The 23,717-nt window shown below is 35.2% G+C and overlaps 1 protein-coding gene across 1 annotated transcript in view; it reads left to right on the plus strand.

Annotated features, from left to right (window-relative positions):
* The first annotated feature begins 1,836 nt into the window (after positions 1-1,836).
* PLEKHH1 (pleckstrin homology, MyTH4 and FERM domain containing H1) overlaps positions 1,837-23,717 on the plus strand; it is a 260,142-nt gene continuing 238,261 nt past the window's right edge. Inside the window, exon 1 of the mRNA XM_053697836.1 lies at positions 1,837-2,033. The gene's annotated coding sequence lies outside the window, so the exon portion shown is untranslated. The remainder of the gene's footprint in view (positions 2,034-23,717) is intronic.

The raw sequence follows: 23,717 nt of genomic DNA on the forward strand, positions 1-23,717 counted from the left end.
AAAAAGATATTGCGCTCGCGCTAACCCAACATGCGCAAACAGATTACTTTTACCGCAATTAGACTGTTGCGCAAAAGATAACCTCTTCCCCCATAGAAGTCAATGGAGTAAACAAAAGTGGGGAAAAAACCTAACACCCGATTCACGTGCTAACCCGATCGCATATTCTCAAGTGCACTAACCAGACATAACAATATGAATATTTTACATTCCAATGTTCTGCACATAGCAGAATATGTTCTATTTATTCATAAAAACATATTGATATATATATATATATATATATATATATATTGTATATGTATATATATATATATATATAAAATGGTATTTTTGTACAATATATACAGTATCTATACCTATATATATATATATATATATATATATATATATATATATATATATATACATGATTATATATAGTTATAGATATATACAAATATATAGGAATACATCTTTAAAAATACATAGAACATATTCTGCTATATGCAGAACATTGGAATGTTAAATATTTTCAGTAAATATATACTATAACACGTTTTTAAAAATGAATACACAATAAATATGGTTTTTGCATGTTTTCATCCACATAACTACAAAGGGCTCCAATGCATTTATATATAAATATATGTGTGTATATGCCTGTAAATACATATATACACATATAAATACATATGTATACATATATAAACATACATATACATTTTTAAAGATTTATATGTATGTATCTTAATGTTAAAGCCCTTTGCAGCATTTTTTTCACTAACACCTGAAATCTCATATGTTTGAGCCCTTATAACTAAGTTGGATATGAAGTTAATAGGAGGTGTTAATGCACACCTCATCCCTAGGGACAAATTGTTCACTGGCTAATAAGGACAGCTCCCACTATTCTAGCAAACAGTGATATGCCAAAAAAAAAATAAAACAGATTAAATATGTAACTGTTAAAGCACCAAATTATGCTACAAACTTTAAATAAATGTCTCTTTGCGTGCTTGAAATGGAAGATATGCACCTTTTATAGAACTTTGAGCAAACCTGCCTATTCATGGACATGTGGACAGAAAAATACAGATATGTCACCACTTTATTTTGTACATGCATGGTCACCGGAAAGGCAGTTTGTATTATTGCTATTATTATTATTATTATTACAAAAATCATATGTATTTGAATAATTCTTGCATAATGCTTAGAGCTGAATACACGAAAGGTGGGAGGGATATGTGCAAAATTACATCACACACCAATCCAGAAACAATAAAATGCATTATTACAAATTATTTGTGCATTTGATACCGAAGATAAACGTCTCCCATAACGTATAGTCTACAGTAGTACTGTTCACACTATGCAAGTTTATAATAATTTTAAACATTTTATTCAATGTATTTTATGCGTGCAACGTGATTTTATTAGTCACCCTGATACTGCAGTGCTTTTGTCCTGCGCGCAGATAGCAAACACCTGTGTGACAATATATATATATATATATATATATATATATATATATATATATATATATATATATATATATATATATATATATATATATATATATATATATATATATATATATATATATATATATATATACACACACACTACATACAGAAGCTGTACTGGAGCGGTAAATTACCTAAATGAATACTTGAAATCTGACCTAGGACCTTGAAGACAATAACCTTTGCCCTTGTCACATTATCTAGTCTATGATGCCATCCCCCTAGCAGGTGAAAGAGTTAACGTGCTGTCGGTGATGTCATTTCCTATGCTTGTTTGGAGGGCTGGCTCTGAAATTTGATCATATTCTTACCCCTGAAGGAACAGAAAGAGGGGAGAGAGAGAGGAGGCAGAGGAAAGAAAGCAGGAGAGAGTGAAGGGGGACGGGAGTGTGAAAGGACTCTGGAAACTGCTGAATGAGGGGGAAATATTGTGGTTTCTCCTTAAAGTTGCACTGAAGGAAGCACAGTCAATCCTGAATAATGGATTTCGTCCTTTAAATCTGACTTTTAACATAAACTTACAAGGTTAGTTTTTCACTTCCAGTTATTACAGCCACATTAAGTAAAAAGAATTAACTTATGAATCGCTGAAATAAACTTTGTGACATCAGTTTAGGGGTTTTGATTCGTGTGTTGCAGCTGTAAGTCATTCACATGATTATAATAAAGAGCTATGCTCTTTTGCATGCAGAGAATTCTATGAATTTGTGGTGTTGACAGCTTTGCTATGTGTGACTACAATAAATCAGTGACTAGTTGTATTAGTGTGATTGCTTTGTTTAGGATTCCCTACAACTTGTTCATTCTATGATTGCTGTTTGCATTACGTAACTTATTTAGGCTTCTTGTACAGTCCTAGGTTTTTATCTTGACATTCAACTTTTATGCTATGTATCTATAAAGGAAAACCCCTGCATATAAATCATTTTCCAGGGTAAGTTACTGAGGATCTAAAATTTGGTAGAACTTAAAGGGATATATATCAGTAATTACTTTGTAAGAGATCTTTATACAGGATAAATGTTTTGCAATGCAAGGACATGCTGGTTTAAAAAAAAAGTGTTTTATTTTATCTACATTGCTGTTGCCAAATAAGGATACAAATAAATATCTCCTGCACTGATCAAACAGTCACTGTATAGGCTGTTGCAGGGGCAGTTGTCTAAATTCAGAGGACTGTAACTTCTGTCTCTGGGGACAATGGGAAACATTATACAATTACAGTAACAGTAAGCAAAATATATCATACTATACTTAAACTGCATTTGTTTATTCTCTACACTATTACAACATTGTATGAAGGATTTTGTGTTAAATTGTACTTTTAAAGCTAAACGTCTGTAAGTAAATTTATAAGAGTCAGTATTTCTATTCTGATTATGAATATGATATTCCTGTAATATGTACAGTGGGTTTAACAGTGAATGACAATTATCTGTTTGTTTTTTTGTGGTTATAGAACAATTTCACAAATTTAATATTCTGTAGCAGATAAACACTCAAGTGACAAAATCTAACTTAATATTATTATTGTTTTATAAGAAAAACAACAATTTAGTGGTTGGTAACAAGAGATTTATGGGAAAGAAGAACAGCACATTATTGCTGAATTTGCATTTCCCATTGATTTGACACTTTGTGTTGTTACAGTTTTGCTAGATAGGGGTGTTTGTTGCTAAGAAATGTGTAGCAGAAAGGTAATGTGAATACTTCAAAAATATACAACTTTGCAACCAAATAGGTATTTATCCATGTTCCTGTCTGCTCAATAAATATGTTGTTTTGTTAAAAAATAACCTTAACTCAACCACCTATTTAGCAATGCTAGGGCGCCCTGTGTTGTAGTTTGATGAAAAACAGACTCAAACAGAAATGTGAACGATATCTCTGGACAAAATAAGCACATATAAAGCAGGGAAACAGTTGTTTGCTGCCATCTGTATAAATATGTGATTTATGAGTTTATTTCTGCCTAATTATTCTCAGACTGATCGTATAATTGCTCCACCTAAATTGTTTAATATAGAATGTTCAATGTATGTTCAGTATTTATTTTGCCAGCTTTTTCTTTTAAATATCTCTGAAACTGATTTGTTGGAATCCCCTAGTGAGACTGAACTGCCTCCATTGGCTTAAAGTGACACTCTAGTCAAAATTAAACGTTCATGATTCAGATTGGGCATGCGATTTTAATCTTTCCAATTTATTTTTATCATAAAATATGTTTTATTCTCTTGGTATTCTTTGTTGAAAGATAAACATAGGTAGGCTCGAAGCCCTTGAAGGCAGCCTCTTATCTCAGTGCATTTTGACTGTTTCCACATCTAGACAGCTCTAGTTCATGTGTGCGCCATATAGATACCATTGTTCTCACTCCTGTGGAGTTATTTATGAGTCAGTACTGGTTGGCTAAGATGCAAGTCCGTCAAAAGAACTGAAAAAAAGACAGTCTGCTGAGGCTTAGATACAAGCTAATCGGAGGTAAAAAGTATATTAAAGGGACAGTCTACACCAAAAATGTTATTGTTTTAAAAGATAGATAATCCATTTATTACCTATTCACAAGTTTTGCATAACAAACACCATTATATTAATATACTTTTTGTTGTTTAAAATTGCATGCCCTATCTGAATCATTTTAAAGTTTAATTTTGACTTGACTCCCTTTTTAATATAACCGTGTTGGTTACACCAAACTGGGGAATGGGTAATAAAGGGACTATCTATTTAAACAATAACAATTCTGGAGTAGACTGTCCCTTTAAAAGGATAGTAAAGTCAAATTTAAACTTGCTCGGGTAACGCATGTCATGATTGGTGGCTACACGCATTTGTCTCTTGTCATCAGACTTGTTTAACTAGCTCCCAGCATTGCATTGCTGCTCTGGAGCTAACTATGTGTTTAATCATTTTGAAGGGGTTAAACACAGTTATATTTATGTACTAGTGCAATAATAAAATGATTGAAATATTAGAGCATTTTCTTTTTGCACATTCATGTTCCCTTTAACCCTTTCGTGACAGGGTTAAAGTGCCTACATCGGAACAACTGTTCCGATGTAGACAAATTGAAACTACGCGATCGTGCATACGATCGCGAGATTTCAATTATTGGATCGCATCTGGGGGGCGTCCCTACAATCCTAGGAACGCCCTCCAGACCGCGATTAAATCCCTGAAGCACAGAAGGCTTCAGGACAGCCGTTAGTTATGACGTTCCATTCCGTCATAACGGCTTTAAAGCCCAGTCTAATTATGACGGAATGGAACGGCATAACGGCTTTAAAAGGTTAAGTTAGGTGACCCTGTTACATTGTACATAATAACTTTTAGATCAAACGTTTATTTACATCTATGGCTACAAGGGAGACCGGGAACATCCATTTTTCAATGGCTGTATCTCTGATCATGTTTTTTGTATTTCGATCTGATGTAGTGTTTAATTGCTGATTTATATTAATCTTATATAAAAATGACTTTTGGTCCCTCTAATGGCTATAACTGTTAACACAACTGTTCTACCAAATGTTCCCATAAATACTTTTGTGACTCTTTGGTTTTTATGCTCCAACAAATGCTCCCATAAAATCTCTCACACAATCACCTTGCGCAGTTTTTATAACTGCCTATAACCCCACAAGTGCTTAGGTTTGTGCTGTTACTGTTCCTCCGCCAAATAATTCCATAACTACCCCCAAATTCTCTTCTAATCAATTACTCTTTTTGTTCCCAAAACTGAAGATGTTCTCAACTATACAGGTAGCTCAGAGCTCTTATGATTTGACTTCTATGAATAAGTTACTTCTGTGGCTGACTCTTTCTGTTATCAAGTTGACTTTGTTTGCTTGGTATAGTTTGCTGCACATTACTGGGAGCTAGTTGGTGATTGGTGACTTCTCACATATGCCTGTAACTTGTCATTAGTTCACCAGAGCTAGCTCCCAGATGTGCATTGCTGTTCTGGAGCAGAATTTAACTTTGTGTTTAACCTCTTTGCAGAAGTTAAAAGTATTTTAGAAATAGCATGCCCTATCTGAGTCATAAAAGTTTAATTTTGACTATACTGTCCCTTTTTAAAGTTTTTTCTTTTATTATTTGTAAAGCATTAAAAGTCTGCTGAGCTAAAACATTTTACATTTAACAAATAGACAACTAGAAAAATGATGATGTAGGTCACCTTGTAAACAGGTAATATACAGGACATATGGGCTTGTGAGCTTACATTTCAAGGCAAGTTAAACTTTTAACGCTGTTAGGATGTTAAATGCCGTCCTTACTGCGCTGGGCTTTAGCTCCATTAGGACGGCATGGAACATCCTAGCTGTTTGGCTGTCCTGAAGCTAACGGCGCTTCTTGAATGGGATCGGATCATGGTGGCTGTGCCTAGCGTCATAGGGATGCCCCCTGACCCGATCGGAATATTCCAATGTAGACACATTAACCCTGTCATCAAAGGGTTAAAGGGATAGTAAACAACATCTTGAGAATGTTATATAAAATGTTTAGTTATACGTAATGAAACAATTTTGCAATATACAGGCATTATTTATTTTGCCCCCTTTCATGTAATTTTGTTCTGAAAATCAAGTAATTTTCTAATTCTCTGAACTTGAAATGCACCCTGCTGACTTCTCAATGCTAACTCTGCTACATATTTGTTATTGGCTTCATAAGATAACAACTACTAAACAATTCACTTTATACAAATTGTATAACGGTGGCTAGCCTTGTCTGTGGGCTAAAGCCCAGATTGGTTTCTCCAAATAAAGCAAACGGTGGGTGGAGTTTGGCTATTGAAAAAGGCAGTAACACTGTAGTAAAAAAGATGTTAATTTGCTTTAAAAACATTAAGACTTGGCTGATATATTATTCTGTAGCAACAGAAATGTCTTCTAATTGCAAGGTGTATACTGTCCCTTTTAAGGAAAACCTGCTTAAAGGGACACGAAACCCCAGATTTTTCTTTCATGATTCAGGTAGGGAATACAATTTTCCAGTTTACTTATATTATCTAATTTGCTTTGTTCTCTTGGTATTCTCTGTTGAAGAAGCAGCAATGCACTACTGGCAACCAGCTGAAAGCCACATGCTCTATCTTATTCATTAAAGAAAAAAAAAGCTATGCCAGAGTCAAATATCCTAAATTACATTAGTACTAGAATGTCCTTTAATTTCACTGCAAAGATTAATTTAAATTAGGTGATTTTTTTGTATTTTAATCTGCCCTCCAGTTGTTACAAACAATATTAGAAGCCAACGTTGACTTAGTTTAAAAATGTACTATGATCTATTTTGCTAAAGTGTGGTATGCTCTTAGTATCACTAGGAGTGAGTAACAATATTGTGTCTGGTCTGAAGAAAAGCAATACAAGCAAGCTTACAATAGATAAAAAAAAGATATTTAAAGACACAGCACTCAGTGTTGCTACTGGAAATGTATTAGCCTCATTTCTATTGCATCAGTATTCGATCGATATTGACTTCAACATTAGTTACTATTTATCTTATATATACACTGGTGGTGTGTTTTTAAGTGTGTGTGTGAGCTACAAGCAGCTCTCATAACATTTTTTTGTTGCTTTTTAAAGAAATTTAATTAAAAGCTACATTTTAATATATCTTTAATACATCTTTATTCAAGTATTTACTAATAGTACATAGAAGCAAACTTTCTTTAGCATACCCATTCTTTTGGGGTCACTGCTGTATTGCTATGGGTTAAAATCCCACCCAAGGTCCTCAGCACTGCTGGTTCCAAGCACAAACCTGCAAAGGGGTTAAACACATACATAAAATCCCACCCAAGGTCCCCAGCACTGCTGGTTCCAAGCACAAAACTGGCAATGATCCAATCTGGAGTGCTAGTAGCACTGCCCGGCTATAACATTACAGAGTCGCTAGTGTTGAAATTACATGCGATAACGGATTAGAGCGTGTCATTTTAACACCAGTGATGCTGTATTGGATTACAGCATCTAATATTAACACTATAATGACCCTCTAACAGTTGCTATATTATATCATTATCAATTATTTCAGAATTTGGTAGAAAAAAATCTTGCTCACCTCTCCTTTATAGCATCATATAAAACAGGGCACGACAAACCCAGGAGCCAGGAAGCCACTGGCTCCTAGAATTTTACCCTTGGCTCCTATTTTTTTGGGTTGTTCTCTATATCTATATACAAATTGCACTGTCTGGCTCCTAAAAGTATGTCTGGCTCATAAATATCCTTACTGGCTCCTAAATTTTTTAACATTTGTTAAAAAATTAGGAGCCCGTAAGGATATTTATGAGCCAGACATTTAGTGTAATTGCTGAACCCCGCACCGTCCGTAATTTCACCTCGCACATCGGGGTATCGCATATACGGCGCCGGCAGTTCATAAAGTGCGTAAGTCGGATAAACTAGTGATGTCCAGAAATGAGTGTAAATACAAATTTCTGTCGGCGCTTAAGATAACCCAGATAATAACCCACACAACGCAAATAACTAATTAAATTACTAAACCCCCTAATCTAACACCCCCTAAATTAACCCCAATTAACTAAATTAAAAAATACTAAGTTACAAACAATTTAAAATAAAAAAGCTAACATTACTTTAAAAAAAAAAAAGATTAATCTAAGATTGCAAAAAATAAAAATTCTTACATTACATAAAATAATAAACCACATTATCAAAAATAAAAAAATGAATCCTAATCCCTATGAAAATAAAAAAGCCCCCCCCAAATAAAAACACCCCCTTATCAAATGCTAAACTACTAATAGCCCTTAAAAGGGCCTTTTGTAGGGCATTGCCCTAAGTTAAACAGCTCTTTTACCTTAAAACATACTAAGTCCCCCCCTCTAACAGTAACCCCCCCACCCACGAAACCCCCAAAATAAAAAACCTAACACAAAAAAAAAAATAAACCCCCCAAAAATATAAAAAAAACAAGTCTAACCCCCAGATAGGTACTCACAGTTCCTGAAGTCCGGCGCTGAAGTCTTCTTCCAAGCGGCAATATCTTCTATCTTCTTCCAGGAACAAGCCGGCACGGAACTGAAGACCAGGACCACGGAGCCATGGAGAGTGGAGATCTTTTTAGTACGATCACCGCCACACACTGAGGATTGAATTCAAGGTACGCGTTTAAATATGGGGTACCTTGAATTCCTATTGGCTGATTTGAGCCAATAGGATGAGAGCTACTGAAATCCTATTGGCTGATTTGAACAGGAGGTATATAGATATTGCGCATGCTTTAGGTGTTAGTTACTATTTTCAAGGAGTTACGGTGCTCACATACTCCAAGTCTTGCTGCGCCCGCCTCCATTTTCACCATGTAAGTCCTTGTGCTGAATATGTGATAGTGATTTGTGACCCGGTTCTATGTTAGCTTATGGGAGTAAAAATTGCGGACGACAGGTGAAATATATACACGCCACATTTATATGCGGCGCTGTATATGCGATACCAAAACCGCATAAAAACCGGTGTCTCTGGCTTTTGCGGGCAATGCCGCATATGCAATCTTGCCCATTATGAGAGCAAGTGAATGCAAGATACTTTAAAGGAATAGTCTAGTCAAAATTAACCATTCGTGATTCAGATAGAGCATGCCATTTTAAGCAACTTTCTATTTTATTCCTATTATCAAATTTCTTTGTTCTCTTGGTATCTTTATTTAAATGTAACCTATTACATTTCTGGTTCTGCACCTGGGTAGCGCTTGCTGATTGGTGGCTACATTTAGCCACCAATCAGAAAGCACTACCCAGGTTCTGAACCAAAAATAGGGCGGCTCCTAAGCTTTACATTCCTACTTTTTCAAATAAAGATACCAAGAGAATGAAGAAAAATTGATAATAGGAGTAAATTAGAAAGTTGCTTAAAATGGCATGCTCTATCTGAATTATGAATGGTCAATTTTGACTATACTATCCATTTTAAAGCAGAGCTTGGCAATTTCAGGATTTATGGTAAGTCTTGAATTTTAGATGCATTCTAGCAACTCATGCTGTAAAAAGGATATTTTGCAGTGATTGCACTTTTATTTTCATTGATACTCTCTGTATAAAAATGAGGCTTTTTAGCCTTCCTACAGTGTCCCTTTAAAGAGATAGGAAACCCAAACATTCAGATAAAATAAAAAAAAGTTCCAATTTAATGTTATTAAATTTGATCAGTTCCATGGTATTCTTTGTTGAAGAGAGACCTAGGTATGTGTCTACAGCATTACATGGCAGGAAATATTGCTGCGCTCTAGGGCTCTTGCAGATGGATAACCTTCTTGCAAAACTGCTGCCATATAGTGGTCCAGACGTGCACACTCCTGAACTTTTTTTTTTTTGAAAAGCAGCAACATGATTAAGAAGAAAGTTTGATAATAGAAGTAAATTAGAAAGTTGTTTAAAATTGAGTACTGTATCTGAATCATGAAAGATTTTTTAGGTCTGTTCTCATTCCATTTTTTTTTTTCTTTTTCTAAAAATGTACCTAAATACCCATCTGTTCCTAGAAAAAAAATGTATGGCTCCTAACTATTTCTACAGTAAGGTTATATATAAACACCATTACTCGGCTTGTAAAAATGTGTGGCTGGCTTCTCAATTTTCTAAATGGCTTTTAAATGAAAAATTAATGTGTATCCAATTCCCTTTATAAAATAAACAATAAAGGCCCTTTAGGCTAAAAAGCAGAGTAATAGATGTCCTTACTATGCAAGGGGATAGGGAAAGTTACATTCAAGTATTTGTGCACAAAATACAGTTATTTAATTCATAAGAGCATTTTATTGCATATTGCTTTATTATGACCCTTTAAAGGGACATTAAACACTAAATACATACTTGATAGAATGATGCAGGCAAAGATAAGATTAGTCTGATGTAGATGTATTTTTTAGAGTTTCATTAGTGGTTTAAGTAGTGTGAACTTTTAATATCTATAAAGAAATGGGTGCTGCCATGTTGTAAGTTTCTCTGCTGTGACCAATTAGGAACAGTTTTATAAATAGGTCACTAGAGTGTGCAGCCAATGGCTGTGTGGAATATAACAATGTCCTGCACTTCCGTTTCTAACAGTAACTGAAAAGCTCACAATTTCAAAATGGAAATACAGGAAAGGGGGACAAAATAAATAATGAAAGTATATTGCAGAGGGGGTTTTTTTTTATCATTTTTTTCTTACCATCTTAAATTGTTTAATGTCCCTTTAACAAAGGGAAACATTTGAGTGATGAGGCCAATTGCCGTCCCAGGCATAAGTCCCACTACAAGATAAATCATAAATACCAGCATTTTTTTATTTAAACAAATGATTAGTGTACTTTTTCATTGTGCCAGCATAGCTACATGGGAATTACTTTATATGTCCTTATTTATTGCACAGTTTGTTAGTTTTGTATCATTGGTTAATAGTTGCTTTTAAAAAAAAAAAAAACGCTATTTATAATGCATGCATTACAAAGTCAGCTTTTCTGTTTTTTGTTTAAGTGGGTTTAGATGTGTAACCCATATTTATATTAATAGGGTCATGCACTTTCTAAAAGACATAGACAGTTTAGTTAGTAAGTACATAATAATGACATTGTTGAGTATATAGATCTAAATCCCTGTCTTTCTTGAGATCTTTATTTACATGAACGTCGGTGCAGGGCTTCTGGAGTTTGTGTGTGGTTCCCAGCTTCAGTTGACTTGCCAGTTCTGTAGATATTTGAGGTATTTTATGCTGGTGTGTACCAAAAAAATATGGTATCCAGGGCAGAAATTCAAAGCTGCAAATTACCTCCAGATGATGCTCGGTCCTAAGAGTGGGAGAAATTTCCATAGCATATTGGAAAAGTGTGAATAATGGCGCTTTAGAAAGATGACACTGTGGAATATAAGACAATACGCCAGCTGCCAATCTTATTTGTAACACACAGCTGTATAAGGAAATATTCTTGCTCAGAGAGACAAAAAACAAACAAGCCCTCTAACCCTTAGTGTTAAAGGGATATGGAAGTCTAAATAAACTTTATTGGTGTACAGTTTAATATAAAAAAAAATACTTCTTTCATTTGGTGTCTCTTTATTAAAAGATACTAACAATTAAAGGGACACTGAACCCAATTTTTTTCTTTTGTGCTTCAGATAGAGCATGCAATTTTAAACAACTTTCTAATTTACTCCTCATCAATTTTTCTTCATTCTCTTGCTATCTTTATTTGAAAAAGAAGGCATCTAAGCTATTCTTGGTTCAGAACCATGGACAGCACTTGCTAGTGGGTGAATGTATCCACCAATCAGCAAGAACAACACATGTTGTTCACCAAAAATGGGTTGGCATCTAAACTTACATTCTTGCATTTCAAGTAAAGATACCAAGAGAATGAAGAAAATTTAATAGGAGTAAATTAGAAAGTTGCTTAAAATTGCATGCTCTATCTGAATCATGAAAGAAAGAATTTAAGTTTAGTGTCCCTTTAAGTTAATTTGATAATAGAAGCAAATAAAGTTGTTTTGTTTTTTTGTTTTAAATTGACTCATATCGCTGTTGCTTTTAATGCCGTACCTGATTAAGCTCAGATTTTAGATGGTTCTGATCAGAAGTTGTGCATAGCAGACACACAAATACGGGACCAGTGCGCCCCCCACATTTTTAGCGGGTGCAGCACCTGGCTGATTTAACTGACCACCCGGCTAAAATCAAAGCCAATATTACGCTAAAATTAGCTCTAGTTATCATTAAATATATTTTATGTTAAATTTTGCAATTAATTTGTGCTTTGGATAGCAGAAAATGGTGCACTGCTAAATTTTCTGTGGAGCACACAAAGAAAAGAGAGAAACATTAACCCCATACAAACTAAAATCATGAGGCATTCATGACATTTAGTAAAGTTATGTATTTACAAAACAAAGTTTTTCAGATTTTCCAGACCTTTTTATGAGTATAAAATAACCCCATTTTCATGAAATCAATTTTGCTAATAACCAGGTGTTTAGACAATTTTTAATTTATTAAGTCTTGCTACTGCAGTGGTGTAAGATGCTAAACATTGCTTTGACAGACCTGCCCTCCTGTTACGCGCTGTCTCAGTGCTCTGTGAGAGCCCTTCCCAGTCATCCATACTCTGCCACAAAGCCATACCGCCTAAGCCTCTGGCCCCAATTTAACACTATGAGGCTAATTTCTTCTTTAAATGGGCGGCAAACACTTTGGAATGAAATATTTATGTTGCATTGCTATAGAATAACATTGGCAAGTCTAATTTTTTTTTTTTAATTTAACATCTTCTTTCCTGCAATTGTTTTAAATAGCCAAAGCCTGTCCACCATTTTATTGGGAGGAGTCTAGACAACAAGGCTAGTCATGGTCATAATGTTAGTATATAATGCATTGCGTTGCAGTTGTTATCAGCTAAAGCCAATTAGGGAAAGCTATGTAGCAGGGTTAGCCATGAGAAGCCTGCAGTGTGCATTTAAAATTTTGAGAATTAGAAACTACAATTTTCAGTGTTTAAATAATGAAAGTCTATTGCAAAGTTCTTTGGTTTCGCATAACTACACATTTTATAATGCAAACTCAAGGTGTTTACTGTTCTTTTTAAAGCAGTAGATCTTCCCGCTGAGGAAATGCAGCTTATAGCACAATGTTATAGATAATTAAATAATTTAGCAGGAATGTAAGCTAAAGAATGATCTACTAATCACACTTTGTTTCCTTGTGGTCTTCCCTCTTTGGAGTATGTGTGCTGTATATACAACAACAATTGGCTGTTTAGCAGTTTGTTTAAGACGTTGTTCTAACCACATTCCAAATCGACATCTTCCTCCGTATTGCATGACTGAGTGACTCTCAAAAGAAGAGAAAAAAATACATTTCCTAGGAAAGTAATATGTATGAAAAGAATCTAACTAGTTAAGGTTCAGTTACCTTCTTCCATAAAAATGTGTTGTTGTTTTTTTTTACTACTTACATTCCATTGGACTTATACCCCTTAGATAAATCTTTAAGCTGGGAAAAGTCCCTCGGAAAATCCCACTACGTGGAATAAGGCAATATGGCTGCCAGATAAAAAAAAAAAAAAAAAATTTGTGATAGGTAAAACTGATCTTAATGTTTTAACCTCATATCATCTCACTATTCCTTTTTTAAGAAATGATATTAAGGAACTCATGTTTATTAGTCTACTTAACCAGACAATTCAAGTGCAAAGTTGGGTTTAAAACTTTAATATTACTAAAAACTTGGTAAACTGCTTGTTGACATAACAGTTAGCAATAGATCTCCTGGTTCAAGGACACAAACCATATTCTAAAAACAGGGAGCGAGGAAGTAAAGAATAAGGAAGTTATTGGTGAATAATCCTGTGCATCTATATGTTTCAAACACCATACAATGTTTCACTGAGGTCAGCCACTCTGATTTATTCATATGGTTAACCCTTAGGGTGCTCCATTCCTGTGAAGCTGCTACACTGTCACAGTCACACACACACCAGCACAGCTGCTTGGTACTTCTGCCCCATTCAATGCAGCAAATAAAATAAGTACACTGTCAAATGCAGCAAATTATCTGTATTACTAAAAAAAGATATTGACTTGCCAAAATATTCACCACCCTTGGCGTTTCCCCTCTTTTGTTGTATTAGAACCTGGAATTAGAATGGATTTTTGGGGGGTTTGTATAATTTGATTTATACAGTGTGCCTACCACTTTGAAGACGCAAAATATTTTATATTGTGAAACAAAAAAATAAGACAAAAAACTAAAAAACTTGAGCGTTTATAACTATTCACCCCCAAAGTCAATACTTTGTAGAGCCACCTTTTACAGCAATTACAGCTGCAAGTCTCTTATGGTACATTTCTATAAGCTTGGCACATCTAGCCACTGGGATTTTTGCCAATTCTTTAAGGCAAAACTGCTCCAGCTCCTTCAGATTTTCAATTGGATTGAGGTCCGGGCTTTGACTAGGCCATTTCAAGACATTTAAATGTTTCCCCTTAAACTACTCAAGTGTTGCTTTAGCATTATGCTTTGGGTCATTGTCCTGCTGAAAAATGAACCCCTGTCCCAGTCTAAAATCTCTAGAAGACTGAATCAGGTTTCCTGAAGAATTTCCCTTTATTTAGCTCCATCCATCATTCCTTCATATCTGATCAGTTTTCCAGTCCCTGCCAATGAAAATCTTGAAATGATGAGAGGTGTTGAGTTTGTGCCAGATATAGCATTTTTCTTGATGGCCAAAAAGCTAAATTTTAGTTTCATCTGACCAGAGTACCTTCTTCCATATGTTCGGGGAGTCTCCCACATGCCTTTTGGCGAACAGCAAATGCGTTTTGATTTTTTTTTTTCTTTAAGCAATGGTTTTTTTCTGCCTACTCTTCTGTAAAGCCCAGCTCTGTGGAGTGTACGACTTAAAGTGGTCCTATGGACAGAAACTCCAATCTTTGCTTTGGAGCTTTACAGCTCCTTCAGGGTTATCTTTGTTCTCCTAGTTGCCTGTCTGATTAAAGCCCTTCTTTGCATGGTCCGTTTGTTTTGGTGGGTGGCCTTCTCTTGGCAGGTTTGTTGTGGTACTATATTCTTTTTATTTTTTTTAATAATGGATTTGATGGTGCTCCGTGGGATGTTCAAAGTTTCAAATTTGTTTTATAACCCAACCCTGATCTGTACTTTTCCACAACTTTGTGCCTGACCTGTTTGGAGAGCTCTTTGGTCTTCGTGGTGCCCCTTGCTTAGTGGTTTTGCAGACTCTGGGGCCTTTCAGAATATATATATATATATATATATATATGTGTGTGTGTGTGCCAGATCATGTGACACTTAGATTGCACACAAGTGGACTTTATTTAACTAATTATATGACTTCTGAAGGTAATTGGTTTCACCAGATCTTATTTAGTGGATTTATAGGATGAATACATATGCCCCACTTTTCAGTTTTTTTAGAATGTTTTTAAAACCAGTTATTTTTTTAATTTCACTTTACCAATTTGGACGATTTTGTGTATGTCCATTACATGTAATCCAAATGAAAATACATTTTAATTCTAGGTTGTAATGCAACAAAATAGTGAAAATGCCAAGGGGGTGAATACTTTGGCAAGGCACTGTAAATTGATATAGCTCTATTCCATGTGTAGATCTTCAGTTGTGCAGAACAGAATTAAAGCACTAGAGTCTGCTGTGCTGAGATAAAACGCCACTGCGTAACCTTGTGCAGCAGTCCCATCAACATGGGTAATTACTACCCCAAACATTGTACAGGATAGCTACAAGTATACAATTGAAAGTGCAATGGAAATCAACTAACCGATATGGTTACAAAAATTACAATTCTGCTTTGTTCAACTCCTGTGCTCAGTGTTGCCAACCAGAGGCCATGTACTACTTAATGGCAATTGGGTACAGAAACCCCTAAGGTAAGGGCAATCAAGGTATTACTGGTAAATTACAAGGTAAATACTGATGCAATTGTGGTATGTAAGTTATTTAACCTTTGCATTGCCCCTGTGAGGTTTAAGCAATAAAGGGTTAAATCACCCTGATTTTGTTACTAGTAATTAAGGTGTTAAAGGGACACTGTACACTAGATTTTTTTTCTTTGCATAAATGTTTTGTAGATGATCCATTTATATAGCCCATACAGGTTGTGGGTTTTTTCTGGGGGTTTTTTTTTTAAATGTATAGTCTTGCTTTTTTTTTTTTTAACAGTGTGCTGATTTTCAAACTCCTAACCAAGTCCCAAAGTTTAAGATGTATACTGATGTCTATAGACTCCTGTTTGTGTAAAGGATCTTTTTTTTTATGCAGCGGAGTGGAGGTGTATGCTCTTTTTGCTTTCCAGTCTCGTTCAGTGGGTGTCCCAGCCTAACCTCATCAACAGTGCTAAATTGGGAGATTCTAAGTAAGTTTTTATACTGGATTTTTATATCCATATCTGTGCACATTCTTCTTCTATAGTAGTGTGTATTACATTCAGTTATATGAAAATTGGTGTTTGCTGTCCCATTAATGTGTGTTATGAGCATCCAGGGGGAAGATCACAGCTGTATATGTGGTTCTGTCCATTAAGGAGTCAGTCATTTTATATTTTAGTGACATCTAAACCAGAGTTTTGCATGTTACTAATAACCAAGGGTTAAATAACTGTAATGCGTGTCCGTGGCAACATAGGGATTAATTGAGTGTCAAAATTCCGGTTTTCTAAAAATGAACCCTGGCTCCCATTTTTTTTAAATGTTCCCTGTGTCTGTCTACATTCACACAGCAATGTCTGGATCCTAAAATCTTTTGTGTGGCTTGTTTTTTTAGCACCAGTAAATACAGTAGATTTGCATAATAAACAAATGCATGAAAAAAGACAATGCAGTAGCACTTAGTCTGAACTTTAAACGGGTAGTAGATTTTTTTTTTAAAAAATTCTGTCAAATTCCAAATATGTCTATTTCCCCTCCCCCTGTATCATGTGACAGCCATCAGCCAATCACATTTGCATATATCTATATTCTGTAAAGTTTTGTACATGCTCAGTAGGAGCTGTAAATATAAAAAGATTGTGCAATCATGAATTATGCAAGTTTACATTTGACTTGAGTGTCCATTTTTAAGATTGTGATTTGATGTATATATTCACAAGGTCTGATTCAGAACCCTTATCCCAGTTCCTCCTTCCTTTCCCTGAATGCAGCCTTGTGACAGCGAAACAGTGTATATAGCACACAGGTGATGGGACAAAGGACTCAAATAAAGTGGAGGTAAATAGGCTTCATTTACTGCAGCAAATGTTTCAGGGCTATGAAGGGGTTTATTCACTTCTGCATTTTTGCTATGGGGCATTCTTATGGACGCCCACTAATTTTGTGACTGCTTTATTCAACTGGTGTTGAACTAAGGTAGGGGATGTATTTATAATAGGGGCTAGGAATGCTGTTCCTAGAAAACGTGACGGAAGGGTTTATTGTAAAGAGTGTAGGTTGGGGACAGTTGAAGATAACCTTTCATGAATATATCAGTCTGATTACACTTGGATTCATCTTCCCTCTAAGCAAACTTTCCTTTTCTCTTCTCCCAATTGGCATAACTATTTTCTTTCCACAAATCCCTTCCGGATTTATCCCCCTCTCCTTATACATGTTCCCTATCCTATATACCACCCACCCTCTGTCCCTCCCCCCCATTCTCCTTCAATTCCCTATCTGTGCAGCAATGAGCTTTTAAGCCTTTTACCACCAGTGTGTGCGCTCAAAAGATTAAATGTGATTCTGCTGCTGGAGCTACTGAAGTAAGAATTGTCTCTCTCCAAACACTGCGTTAGGCTGTAAAATAGGTGTCAGACTAATGGGAAAGCACAGTGCTTTATCATTCAAAACTAAAATAAACAAATATGCTTAAAGGGATATTAAACAGTGTGTGATTGTAATATAAATTGTTTGTGTAGTTAAAAAATAAAAAATATTTGCTGTTTTTCAAATGGGCACCACCTGTTACCGTTATCTCACTCTCCTGCTGACAACAATTTTGGAGATATAAAATCAGACAATAAAATAGAGTTTACACAAACAAAGATGCATGGAACATAAAATTATCTTACAGGATTCCATACAGCCTTGTTTGTACAGACACTATTGCCTGATTTTTATCTGTCCCTAATTGTTCTCAACAGAAGACAAAGATAAATTAAAAAAAAATAAAAAACTAGTTTAAACATGGCAACACCCATTACTGAATAGGGCTCTATTTATCAAGCTGCGGGGACAGGGGCGTACATATGCGCCCCTGTCTGCCGCAGCTCACCTCTGCCGGACAGAATTCCGCTGGCAGAATTTTAACATTGAATGCCAGCGCTGTTTTGTGCTCTCGAGCAATGCCGCCCCCTGCCCGCACACAGCCAATCGCGCGCGGGCAGGAGATGTCTGTCTCGTCCGACCGGTGAGATTGAAATTCTTCACCTAATAGTCTGTGATGATGACCGCTGGCTTCATAAATACAGAGTGTATGTTCTTTTGTGAGAACCTACAGCTGTAGACAGTGAAGCCTTTGAAAAATAGAGCCCATAGAAGAATATATTATAGAAACCTTTACACTTTTTATATCTTCAATATTTAAATAAATATAATTGTAATAAACAAATCTACATATTATTCTAAGGCTAATCTTGCTTTGAATACATCATTATGCCTAGCATAGTGTGACCAGATGTTTTTAGCACCTTGTCCCTTTTCTCCCCAGAGGTTTTTGAAGGAACATCAATGTTATACTCTCTATTTTTTATGAAGTTTTCTGTATGCGCTACAATTCTTTATTTTTTTCATTTTATGCCCAACGCTTGTTCTACATAAATGACTTCCCAGTGCTTTAGCTATGCAAGCTATATTGCAGCTAGCTCCACAGCTGGGGAACTACAGTTCCCTACATGCTGCTGTGGGGGAACACACTGTGTTTGTGCAAAAGGAGGGGGGCAAGTCTGGCACCTTTTTTCTGCACTGTGAGGCGAGCAGAGGAGATATTGGGAACGGGAAGCTTATGAGCAGCAGATATTGTAAGTAGAACATATTGTAAGCCAGGGCTTGACAAATCTGTTTAATATTTTGGAGCCAGTAAGAATAGTTAGGAGCCAGAAAGTGGTATTTGTATATAGCTATATGGAGAATAACCTAGAAAGTTAGGCGCCGGGGTAAAATTCTAAGAGCCAGTGGCTCCCGGGCTTCTGGGTTTGTCGAGCCCTGATAAATTTGTATGTAGCAGATATTATGAGCACCAGATGTTGTATATAGCAGATTTTTGTGAGAAGCATAGATTGTATGTAAAACATATTATGAGGGGCAGGCAGAGAAACACTGAAGTGAAGTCACTGGTAACTACGAAATACTCCTGTCTTATCAAAAGGAGCTAAGTATAAAAGTGACAGGCAGCATGCTCTTTATATACTATCTGGCAGTGGAGACACAGAAGTTAATTAAAGGGACAGTCTACACCAGAATTGTTATTGTTTTAAAAGATAGATAATCCCTTGTTTACCCATTCCCTAGTTTTGCATAACCAACACAGTTATATTTATATATTTTTTACCTCTGTGATTATCTTGTATCTAAGCCTCTGCAGACTGCCCCTTTATTTGTTCTTTTGACAGACTTGCAGTTTAGCCAATCAGTGATGGCTCCCAGGTAACTTCACGTGCACGAGCACAGTGTTATCTATATGAAAAACATGAACTAACACCGTCTAGTGGTGAAAAACCTGTTAAAATGCATTCTTAAGAGGCGGCCTTCAAGGTCTAAGAAATTAGCATATGAACCTCCTAAGTTAAGCTTTCAACTAAGAATACCAAGAGAACAAAGAAAAATTGGTGATAACAGTAAATTGGAAAATTGTTTAAAATTACATGCCCTATCTGAATCATGAAAGTTTTCTTTGGACTAGACTGTCCCTTTAAAAGTTAACCTAATTGTTTAATGTCACTGTTAGGGAAAATATTAGGAAAATACTTTCAAAATATATAAAAGAAGCATACAAATATGGAGTCCTTTTGGATTGCATGTGTTGTCGATTAAGTCTCCCTTTTTGTTTTTTCAAAATCAGGTCACCCTAGTCTAGCATGCATTTACTATTTAAATGACAATTAAATACAGTAGAATTGCATACTAAAAAGACAATGCAAAAGCACTGAGTGCCTGATGATCTAGAGGTCTCTGGGCTGGCGGGATTATTTAAGAATGCTCACCAGTACGTTTATATTCCTGGTGTAATGATCTAAAGCCACTTTTTACCCTGAAAACAGTGTCTCGCTAAGGGGCGTATACTGCATTTTTGTATGGGAAGGAGATGCAGACATCACTAAAGTACTCAATGAAAATAGTAAAATCCTACAAAATGGATAATTGAATCATTTACACAAAAATATTCAGAAAAAAAATTGTATTGTAAAACTACAAAAAAATCATAAAATTTTTTTTCCCCAAAAATCATATTTTATCAAAAATGTAAAATTTGCATGTAAATTACACAGAAACAAATTGTATTTAAATATGCACAAATTTTAATATTAAAGGGACATTGTACACTAGATTTTTCTTTGCATAAATGTTTTGTAGATGATCTATTTATATATCCCATCTGGGTGTTTTGTTTGTGAAAATGTCTAGTTTTTGCTTATTTTTAAATAACATTGTGCTCATTTTCAGACTCTTAACCAAGCCCCATAGTTTTAGATGTAGACTGATGTCTACAGATTCCAGCCTGCCCCTGTTTGTCTAATGGGTCTTTTCATAATCAAGGGCAGGGGGGGGCTCTGCTTAGCCCATTTCAGTAGGTGTCCCAGCCTAACCTTTTCAACAGTGCTAAGTTGAGAGCTTCTAAGTAAGTTTTTAAGTGGTTTTTGTATTGGATTTTTATATCAGTATCTGTTCATATTCTTCTTTATAGTAGTGTCTATTACATGCAGTTATATGAAAATTGTTATATACTGTCCCTTTTAAAGTGCCATAAAACATGTTGAGATCTGTGCATATCCTAAAAGGGCTTATTAAGTAAAAATAGTTTGCATTAAAACAAATGTTTAAAAATTGCTGGCAAGTATTTTTTTAAATAATTTTCAAAAAAAGGAAAATTGGTAACATAGCCATGTTGTCTGGAGAAGTCTGATCCACCTCCCCTTATCAGTGTTTAGCATCAGAAACACAGGCATTTTATTTCAACTGAGATCATAGCAGCTTACTTGCTAGGCATGCGCCAGCAGATAATGACTGTTAAAGTCTTGTATTCTACCAAAGCAAAGGTGGAGATAGATACAGCCATATAAGGAAATGTGTGGGGGGAGTTAGAACTGTGCAATTCAGAAACTTAAAAGAAAGGGTTAATGGCGAGCCACTGCAGTATAAATTTGCAGGTAAACTAATTAAAGTACATATTATTATATTTTGTCTCTCTCGGATCTCTCCCAACTTATTTTGTGTCCCTTTTAAGTACACTGGATGTGCAAAAAATTACACAAATATGTATTTTCAAGTACCAAATACAAAACATTATTATTGTTTTTTGTAAATAGGCTGAACATGTGCAAACCAAGGGCGTGAATTAAATAGTTTCTAAAATGCAAGCATAATTATCTCTCAGTGCAACATTTAAACATCTAGACAGGCACGTTTTTTGTCTAAAAAAAATATTGAAGTAAACAAATAATACATCCATACAATTGTGCACTTTCTAGTAATGCTCATAGGCTTACAAGTACTTCTTATTAATGCTCAGCGTTAACAGGAAGTATCAACCAATAAGAATTAGTAGACCGTGTGTTTAGTCAGAGCATTAATAGATCATACACAACTGATAAAGCTTTATAAGCTTCAATTTACATTTAATTAATTTAACAATTTATGTTAAATGGACAGTCTACTCCCTCCAGAATTTTTATTGTTTAAACAATAGATAATCCCTTTATTACCCATTCCCCAGTTTGCATAACCAACACAGTTATATTACACTTTTTTTTTTTTTTTTTTTTTTTTTAGTTTTAACGGTTTTTATTGGTAATCATATAAATACAAGAACAGAGGAGGAGGACATGCAAGACAACCTATATACATTGAAAAAATATCAACTTTGCATTACATTCTGTACATTGACTAGCACTTTGTAGTATATACAATGATTAACTCCATTTTCTAAACATAACATTTATCGTGTGAAGTTTTGCAGGGTAATTATAGGATATTACACTTTTTACCTCTGTGATTGCCTTGTATATGCGGCCTGCCCCCTTATTTCACTTCTTTTGACAGATATGCATTTTAGCCAATCAATGCCCTCTCATAAGTAACTCCACTGGAATGAGCACAATGTTATCTATATGGCACACACAAACTAGCGGCCTCTAGCTAGTGAAAACTGTCAAAATGCATTCAGATAAGAGGCGGCCTTCAAGGTCATAGAAATTAGCATATGGGCCTACTTAGGTTTAGCTTTCAACTAGGAATACCAAGAGAACAAAGCAAAGTGCCAGTATATACTTAGAAAAAGCGCACTCCAAAGGTCTTTCAACAAACAATGTGGTCACTTTATTGTGAACCCATCCACAGAGACAGTCCTCTAACTAACAAAGTATTTTTGGAAAAATCCAAACCAGGAGCTTGTGGTACTAGTCCCATTAGACACATACGATTACTCTTGGTTACCATACTATTATCCAAAAATACTTTGTTAGAGGACTGTCTATGTTTAGTAACATGCTATTTATGTTATTCTAGTATTATATTTTGTTTTTTATTTTTGGCAATAGATGTTCTATACGCAGACTCACGCTGCCCTGGACGATCACGCCTATGTTGGGGGCGGGTCTAGAAGGGAGAACGTGGTGTCCTGCAGTTTCTTCGAGACGTTATAAGTTTGGTGATGGGTAAGTGCTTATGTACACTGTTTGTCTGAGGACAGGTTATTTTAACCCGAAAACGTTGACAATAAAGTGACCACATTGTTTGGAGTGCGCGTTTTCTCTAAGTATGTGTGTGTGTATATGTATATAATAGTCAATGTACTGTGTATGTACTCTCACCGTCAGTCCACAACCGCCAGGGTGCTGTAAAAAATAGTAGATAGATTCAAGGATATATATATATATATAAAAAAATTTATATATAAAATTTTTTGGTGTTAGATAGTGCCATGGTGGTGAACTTCCACATCCACAGAATGACACATTGGGTCAAGGGATTTTCTCTGTATGCCAACAAATCATAGGGGAATTATTAGGAGTATTGTTTCCATAAGGTACTTCATAAAGTCTGGTGGTAAAGATTTGGAAGTAATGCATTGTGTTTGATATTTGGGCATGATAAATCCAATTCTAGTATTTTTGCTACTGGTACCTAATTAATTAATTTATTTTTGGTGACTTTACAAATATCTATTTACAAACATTTGTGTGAGATTTATAACCTTTATACACATCTGCCAATGGTAGAGTCTTATGTTTTGAACAGTAGTATCCATAAGAGATGTGAATGTGTGGCCAAAATATTTATTTATTTTGATATTTTTTGAACAAGCATTTTATTTGTTTCAGGAATTAGCATCTGAGCCGAGTTTATACTAAAACAATATAATCTGTTGTAACATTACTAATTCCCTAGAAGGATTTGTTCAGTATTACAAATAATCAGTATGAATAGACTGCTTGTTTCTTGTTTCCATAAAAGAGCACATTGCACAGAGAAAAAATAACAATGATCTT

The sequence above is a fragment of the Bombina bombina genome, chromosome 1 (genome assembly GCF_027579735.1).
Source record: "Bombina bombina isolate aBomBom1 chromosome 1, aBomBom1.pri, whole genome shotgun sequence".
Lineage (NCBI taxonomy): Eukaryota > Metazoa > Chordata > Amphibia > Anura > Bombinatoridae > Bombina > Bombina bombina.